Raw genomic sequence first — 9,382 nt, forward strand, 5'->3', positions numbered from 1 at the left:
AATCCGACAATATCCGTTTAAAGCCACATTTGTACAATTACACCCCCGATGGTCGTATGAAAACATACACAATGGCAGACAGCAATACTATGAGAATTAATCGAGATTATCTCATTAATCTACAAACAGAAATCATCACAATGATTTGAAAGATGCTGCATATAATCAAATACAAATGGAGACGTGGCTTTCATTGTTTTTTAAGTGTAAATGTGTACGAGGTGAAAACTGGATCAGAGAGAGAAGACATTGAACCTCTTTCAGCTGCAGCCAAGATCAACAGGTCGATCAAGAATAACGTCTTCAACAAATGACTTTTAAAAATATGTTCAAAATGAATAACGTGTGAGTGTTTTTAACAGCGATTAGCCTGTAAAGCACAACCTTCAGCCTTTGTTGTCATGCAGAGATTGCACTGTTGCATGCCATTACATCAGTTTCTCCCCTTTCAGAGGAGACACTTCACTTTCATAGTGAGAGATGGAAGTGAAGAGAGTCAACGCTCCTTCCCTTCTTTTCCCCTTTCAGGCAAATTAATAGAATTCACTTATTCATCTGCGAGCGACGCATGAATGCATTCATCAAAGCCACACCTCATCCTGGAGAGAGAGAGAGAGAGAGAGAGAGAGCGAGAGAGAGCGAGATAGAGAGAGAGAGAGAGAGAGAGAGAGAGAGAGAGAGAGAGAAAAGAGAGAAGAGAGAGAGAGAAAAGAGAGAAGAGAGAGAGAGAAAAGAGAGAAGAGAGAGAGAGATGTGGGAGCTGCTTGGGGGGAGATGTCATTTGTGTCAGTCGAAGTGAACACCTATCGATTTACATCCAGCGCTCCTCTGCGCGCCACAACGAGACCTCATGCATAATTCATGCCGGACCGATGAAAGAGCCATAAATACGGTCACACCGCTCGTCAGCAGAGCACACTCTCAGCACTTACGGTCACCCAACACGGCAAGTTAGCCGAGGAAGGGAGGAGATGCTGGGGAAGAGGAGGAAGAGGAGGAAGAGGAGAGGATGCACTTGAAGCAAAGATTAGGATGATATAAAGCTCTTGGTCGGTCTCCACTAGCTTTGTATGTATTCAGTGCTTGTGCACCATATCCGCATGCGATCTGCCCTTTTTAATAAAGATGTACTTGCAGGGGGTCCTTGATGATTGCTCGACGTCTTTTGTTTCGACATCGAGCAATCATTAAGGCGTCTTTTGTTTCGGGTTGTATCCCAGAGTCGTGGAGGCCTTTTTTTCAGCCCAGCCCCCCGCTTTGAAGACCCAAAAGGATTTACATCCCCGCTCCCCGCCGTAAAACTGCCACCCCCGCCTTTCATTCCTCCCGTCCCTGCCTTTACGATCTGGAGTGGAAAGGGGTGCCTGAGTTATGGGGCTTTGTTTGGGACAGAAGAAAAAATAAAAATGCAACACGGCCTCGGCACGTCGGAGATGTCAAGCAGGATTGTCTGCCTCGCATGTGCGGCGAATTTAGAGGGGACTGACCGGGGATGAGGCGGCGGCCGGGGGGCCTTTGCAGTGGATGCTGTTGCACGTGTGTGTGGTTTTCATCAAACCATCATTAGACCGCATTAGATCGGGGATTAATCAAGCTAATGCAACACGTGCACACAACACGGAATCAAATGTTTGAGCAGAAGTCAGTTAGAAGTCAGTTAGTAAGGATGAAGTGAGGCGACTTGTGCACCATGTGGAGAAAAGCTATGAACCGAGGACTCTCCTTTCAGCGCAGTACACACTGTGTGTATTGGTGGAACGGGTGCTGCCCAATGACTTGAAATCCACACCGCTCTGTTTGTCAAAAGAGCGCGTCGCCCTTATGCACTTCACTAAATCTCCACAATACTGAGGTCATCGCCTCACAACGGCCCTCCCGCTGTCGTCATCTATCTCCTCTAGCGCTGCGACTCCCCTCCCACGAAGTGCACCAACGCACACACACATAAAAGTGGAAGAAACCTTCATTTCGGCCCCGGCTCCTTTCCACCGTAAAGCACCAAACAACTGCGCCGTCCTTGAACGTAAAAGTATTAGGGAGACAGACAAGGCGTAGGAGGAGGGGAGGAGGGGGAGACAGAAGGCAGGAGAAGGAAAACAAGGTAAAAGAAAGGGCTTTTTCATACTGACAGTCAGCTTAATAAAAATGCAGTTAAGGCTAGTATATGTGCTGGCCCCAAGGTCCAGCCTCCCTGCTGGGCCGAGGCAAGCTGCGTTGTGCCAGGCTCGGTGGGTTCGGCTGAGGGAGAACTCGAGTCAGGGTCAACCAGGGCTAATGAGAGCCAAACCAGGCTAACGGAGGGTCAGGGAGGGGCTCGGTGAGGGCAGTGTCGGCCTTGAGAGCAGTCGGGCACATCAATCCACACCGGCAGACAGGAAGGACGGGACATCAGTCACCGGAGCTGCAAACCGCAAGAATGTGGCACACAAAGCTACACACATCGAGGAGCATGCACACACACATATGCACAGTCATACACGCTCACTCAAATACTCCCTTCACTGTCTTCCTCTGCAGCTTCAAACCTCTACCAATTCCACTCCCCCTAACACACAGCTCTTCCAGTAACCGATGCACTGCGGAGCAGCTAATTAGCAGCTAACAAATACATCAAGGAGGTCACGACACATACACGTTATAAACCTGTTCATTCAAGACCACCACAGCGTGATTTAACAGTCCGAAACGTTGGGTTTTTTCCTACTGAGTGAGCGATGCAGTTAGTAATCTTCAACAGCACGTGTAACGGCCTACATGGCGGCCATGTTGACGTGCATAATGAACTGGGCCAAGGGTATCTGCTCGAGTCAGATGAAAAGCCATCCTGTACACAAGGGAGCCGCTATCCACAGAAGGGCAAACTCATTTCTAGGCCAAGAAAGTTATCCGTGTGTGCAAAGTTATCCGTGTGTGCAAAGTTATCCGTGTGTGCAAGGGAAATTATAACAGAGAGAGCTTTAGCGTGCAAGCAGCAAGACATCAGGAGTTTTAATCAATAAAAGGGTGCATTTGTGTGAGGGTGGGAAGGTCGTAGTGTGGGTTTGAGGGGCAATTAGCTCAAGCAACGGCCAGTCAAAACAAATCATTTGAATTTCCAATACGTCTCTTTGGCCTTCAAACTCCAAGGCCTGAATCCATTACATCCATGCAGGATTATTTCAACGCAGAGAAGACTATGCTGTGCTAATCTGACGGGTCAAAGAGCTTGGAGGCATCCTTTGATCATTAAGGTATGAATAAAAAAAGCTAAGGCGGAGTGGAAGGGGGGGGGGGGGGTGGAGATGCAGTTGAGGATTTGTGTTATCTTAACTATGGCCTTGAATGCTTCGCATTATCAAAAGCATACCATTCACAGGCAACAAAGAAGAGGAGTGAAGTGGATGGTATCAGACAGGTACGTCTGGAATGCTCTGGCAGATGAAGTCTCTGAGAACAATCTCTTTCTTTTTCATTCTCAATGTCTCACATCACCACGCTTCTTTTTTCCTTTACCTCAGAGAAACGAAATCACAAAACCATTTTCTTGCTTAACTTGAGTGGAGTCCACTCATGCAGATCATCTTGGATGTATTCACCCTGGTTTGGAGATATCCATCTCAGAAACCTTTGCCTCTACTGCAGTGCAATAGAAGTGAATGGAACTTCATTTGTGGTGTTCACAGCATTGAAGAAATAACATTCCATACCTTCAAAAGCAGCACTTTTTTTCAATCGTCCCTGTTTGTTTGCCCAGGGGGAAGTTGTTCCCAAACCTCAATAACCCGAAACATGTCCCATTTGACAGCCCGTTATCCCGCAAACAAATGCCTACTGCTCCGAAGGTCCATTGCCCCGAAAATACGCACTCCTCCTACAACAAACAGAAGCATATTGGGAAAAATTGTATTGCGGTTACAGAGAAGTTAGTGTGCAGAGATTTCTTTCAGGAAGCGTCTGTTTTAACCCAAACCATGATATCTTCCTAAATCTAACAAAAGCAGTTTAGTTGCTTAAATAAAGATATTTCTGGCAGAGCCCTGAGGGCTAACTTCTCACAAGTACGAAAAAACTAAATGTAATCAACCGCGTGCTTTTCTTTTTTTTGCTTGGAGAGTGTGTATTTGGGGAATAACAGGCTGTTGGACAAATGGGCTTTCAGTTCAATGAGACAGTCTTCAGGATTATTGGGCCATCGGAACAATGGGCAGTCACCGTCGGTGGAGGGAAATCAAGACAGGGCATGGCCAATGTGTCGTTTTTTCCCAGACAAGTTATTGTTCAGTCATAGATTAAACTAAAAATAGCCGCCGGGTTTCAGATTTGTTTCTCAAATTTGGCATTATCAGGAGCCTATCCTCCCAAGAAACACCACAGTACCAGTCCTTCCATCAAAACCCCCAAAACAACATTTTATGTTCCCGTGACGAAGACCAAGAAAAGACAGAGAAAAGCAGCAGGACTTATGAGAGGAAGTAGCGTGACATTGCATGAAGAGAAAGCACGATTTTTTGGAGAGACATATTTAACAACCTGTGGTGACAAAAACTCACAAAAAAACGAATGTTCATTCCTAGATACCACTAATACTAAAGGGACAATATGTTTTTTGTTTTTGGTGCAGTTAGGTTGAAAAGACTACTTCTTTACTTCTGTTCGTGCACCGAGAACGTCAGCAATGACTTTTCCATGCAGACTCTCCAGCAAAGCGGTCCATTTAATAAACGGGATTTCAGCCTGGGCCTTAGCCCCGTACACGAGTTCAGAGAATGTAGCAGTGTAATAAATGTAAGTGCACAATAACAAACATTGAGTACATGTGTGCGTTTATGCTCTGGTACTGACCCTGAAACCTGAATGTGTGATAAGACATAATGAATTTCTCCAGCCTGACATAAACCACAGCACTGACTCAGTGTTTACCCTGCAGTGGAATGCAGATACACGGAGCCGCTCTCTGCCCGAGTCTGTGCCGCTGCTTGTATCGGATGACACACACAGCAATAAGCGCTTTCAAATACATCACATTTTATTCCTAATCTTTACAAGGCTGTTAAACTGAGGGCGACGCGTCTGTGCATGTGGGCGTGCACATATGGGAGTGAGTCGCAACTTTGCTTCCTTCTCTAGGAAATATTTGTTTCAAACTTTTCTCTTTATCTCTCCGTCTCTCTGTATGCTATTGTCTCCAAAAATCAATTCGCATGTGAGCCGGCCTACAGAACTCACTGTTTGTACTTTCTTCCCCTGGTACCAGGATCGATAACTGGATCAGAGGCTCAATAATAAGAACACAATGGCCTTCTTTGATAAGAGGAACGCAGTCAGAACAGGAGGCTGAGAAGGGGAAACTGTGACTCATAGAAACCGCTGTGGATTACTAAATAAAAGGGCCATAAAACACAGCCCTTGGACTCTAGCAAAGGAAAGCTTATCACGGCGGTAATGATTTTAATATCTGCGAGACCACACGTTGTAAATTTCAAACGCGTCTAGTGCTATGAGATGCACCCGTCCACGAGTGCGCGACTCCCCTTTCTCGGTCTGCCTTCCATCACCTCCCTTCTGGGTCTTTTCCTTCACCTTTTGAGGGAGAAATATGCAGAATCAGCTCCTGTGTTTCTCTTAATTTACACACGACCAGATGATCCTTTTGTTATTTATTTAGTCTTCCACTCTTTTAGCCTCTCTTCCAACGGTTTCTTCTTTGGAGCGGTTTTAAAAACATCAGTGGTGTAAAGACCTCACATTCAATTAGTTTTTTGTGTGACTGTTTCTTCCTCCCCCACTTCTTCACTGATCAGAAGCAGGCCTGCGAAAAAAGCAATCTATTTAATTCTTGAACACACAAGAAGAAGAAATCTTTAAAACTATGGATCCACTTTGGAGGCCATTCAGGCATCTGGCAAGTCACATCAAACGTACTTCAAGTGGTCCAAATGTTTTGTTCCAAGCCGTATTCTATTAGCGTACAATTTAGCCAGAATATGATAAGATGTGAAATCACGATTGTAATAACAGTGCCTCTGCTCTTTGCTCTGTCTCTGCATCTGTTCACTGTTAGGGAGATAATGATCCCCCCCCCTCCCCCTCTTACTCTGTGCTAAAATCCTCAGCCAATGTTGTTCCTATCCAACTGTCCAGGAAATTTTAAGAGGAAGTTTTGAGTGGCTTCACTTGCAGGTTTTAAGAAAACAAATAGAAATTCAAAAGAACCTGTTCATATAAATATAAGATCCTTGAATGTTCAGTCAGCACTATGATATTAATGTTCAGCTGTCTGTTGGCAGCATTTTATAATTCATCAAAAACATTGTGAAAAAGGGGTGAAAAGTGTATTATTTGGGGCAAAAATGTGTTCCTATGACTCTCAATATTTACTGTTACTGTACAATTCCCTATTTCTTCCCCTTTCTGCCGATGCATCAACTCATGCACATGCAAACTGACTTTCCCACACACACACACACACCGATGCGAACCCACTAACAAACACACACATTCTCACAACGCGGCCGTCCTCTGGCTATATCTGTCGGTAGTGGTTTATAGTGGGAGAGCGGCACTTCATTAGTGGACAGCTGCTGCTGCTGCTGCACCTCCTTCCATACCTTCACTTCCTCCATCTCTCCATCCTCTCCCCCTCTCAGCTGCCCTCAGCCTGAACCTGTCCTGAAGGGGGTAAGACATGGAACGAGGGAGGAATGGGAGACGGAGGAAAGAAGAGAAGAGAGAGGGGGGGAAGGAGCCAGAACTCTGCATGGTCCGATTGCTTCACTGTCAAGAGAGAGTGTGTGAGTGTGTGTGTGTGTGTGTGTGAGAGACATTCCTTTTTAATCTGTGTGTGAAGGTCCTTTAAAGTATGATGATAAGCGTCTCTTCTATGTGTGTATTTTATACTGACCACAGTTAGTCAGATATTCTATCTGTGTGAGGACACTCACTGATATGATGCTTTTCCTAGCAACTCACGCTAACTTTAACCATCACAACTGAATGCATGTGCTCAACCCTAACCGAAACCCTATTTCTTCAAACAGACCTTTAAAGGTCCGTCCCAAAAGTAAGGACCGGCCAAAATGTCCTAACTTTCCAAAATCGTCCTCACTCTGAAGGTCTAAATTGCTTGGTTCTCATAAAGATAGCTGTACAAGTAGACACACAAATACACACACACTCACACCGTCGCGTTTCCATCATTTTTGAAGACATTACATTGCCTTTTATTAATTAGCTGGAGACCTATCTAATCCTAAATCTTACCCTAACCTTACCTAACTTTACCCTTAACCTATACCAAGCCACCCTAATCATCAACGGTATGGGGACCAGCACCGTGTCCGTAAAATGAAGGTGAGTCCCCACAATGTGACTGTGTAAGCAGATTTATGTCCCCACAACATGAGTAATACAAGTCCATATACACACACACACACACACACACACTCAAGAATAAAAGAACAGACACAGTAGACGCCACTATCTGAAAGTAACTTCTAATAAAATAGAGAAATAAACATGAACTTTCTGATATGAAATAGTATATCAGCTGAGTATCATGTTTTTAGCTACATCCATCTGACAAAACACTTATCTGTCCCATCTTGCGTATCTTTTCCCCCACTAGAATAAATCCAGGCTGTTCTGCTCTGAGAGCCTTTCACCAAAATCCTCCCCTGAAGGGCCGGCATCAATCCCAGCTCCTCTTTAATGTCCAATCGACTTTTACAAGCCCCGGTACCTCATAGGCTGACTTTTACAACTGTTGCTCTTCATTGGCTGGATGAGTGAGTGTAGTCGAGGGGTGCAGGTGCAAAACATGAGAGCCAATTACCAACAGGTGTGTCAGCAGCGCAGGCAGGAAAGGTGACTTTCTAAAAGAAGGAGCAAGCAGCTTCTGAGGCAGGGGAGCCATTACATGACTGAACGGACTCGTTTTAATAGGTTCTGCCTATTTCCGCTTTACAAAGCGAGGCTGGGTGGACACCAGTTTAATACAACTGTAACTTCTGCTTTCATCCAAATGCTGAGTCACTCTGAGCAATTAAAGGCGACCGATTACTACTGTCACCTTATAGCATCGGTAGCATTTTAAATACCTCTTTTTCTTTTATTCATGAAACCCTCTCAACTGTTGTGTTGAATGCAATTAGAGAACTGTGAAGATAAGGGAGTGTCTACTATATTTCACTCAAAAACTTCTCTTTCTTTTTCTCTATCCTGTTGATTTCAGACAAAGGTCTGACCCTGTCTCTTTCCGTGTTTGGTTCCCATACAACTAAACTGCATTCTCAAATACATTTCGAGCGAAACATATTTTCTCCAAGATTACGGTCACAGTTTAACGTTAATGTTGTAAATTGAATAAAAACGAAACAACAAATGCAAGAAAATGGTCATGATAGGTTTAATAAAACACATGTTTTGGCTTAAAATGACTTTGTTTGTCGCGTTATTCAAATTACGGACTTAAATATAATAAGTAAACATGTACTTTTGATTTCACAAGGGACACAAACAATAGATTTCCTGGGTAAAAGGTGTTAGACCAGGTAGCCATTCAAATATAGCACCAATCTTAACCGAATTTTCAGAAAATTGGCAAAAGTAAATTAGAATTAATGTGCGTTTCCATCCACTACCATTCTATAAATATTAGTAATGCATCGAGATAAACAGTTGTTGGCTCTGATTCTCCAGTTTGGTGGCATTAAACCATTGCAGAATAAGGGGCAAATTGAACATGCACATAAAAATAGGTGGGTAGAAACACATTTATTTACATACAGTGGAGTCACAGCCATTCCTTTTCAGCAAATACGGCATCAGTGCAAGCCTAGCTCCTGATTTGATGTACAGTTTGGGACGACTGACTGTCAGGCTGCGCCCCGGGCTCTGTCGATTAAGACAGAACGCTTCTGCCATTGTTGTTCTTAAAATATTTATGAAACTGCATTATCAGTTCATTTGCTCTGCATTCATTAAGGACACACTGTTTGCTTGTGGCAGTTTGTGGCGCTGATGATTTGAATGATGTATTCCTGCTGCATGCTTTCAAATTGCAGTAGCACATTACGTCAGCACTAAATTGTAGAAGACTCAACTATCATCAGGGTGTCTGTCTTAGCCCCCAAATTAAACATTCATGAGGTCTTTTTCATAGTTCCTGTGTCCCATTGCATCGAAAATATCCCATCGGAACAAAATCCCATTTGTCCGACAGCACGTTATCCCCAAAACATCCATTGTTGCGATTACCTGTAGCTACAAAAATGATCACTCAGGAGGACAAGACTAAATCTTCGAACCTTCCCAGTTGCTGTTCCTACTTAACATGACCCGCCCTGCTCTGACTCTTATTACCCGAAGCTTTCGTTGCGGTTGATTAGGTTTAAGCTTGAGGAGT

Source organism: Melanostigma gelatinosum, assembly GCF_949748355.1.
Source record: "Melanostigma gelatinosum genome assembly, chromosome: 7".
Lineage (NCBI taxonomy): Eukaryota > Metazoa > Chordata > Actinopteri > Perciformes > Zoarcidae > Melanostigma > Melanostigma gelatinosum.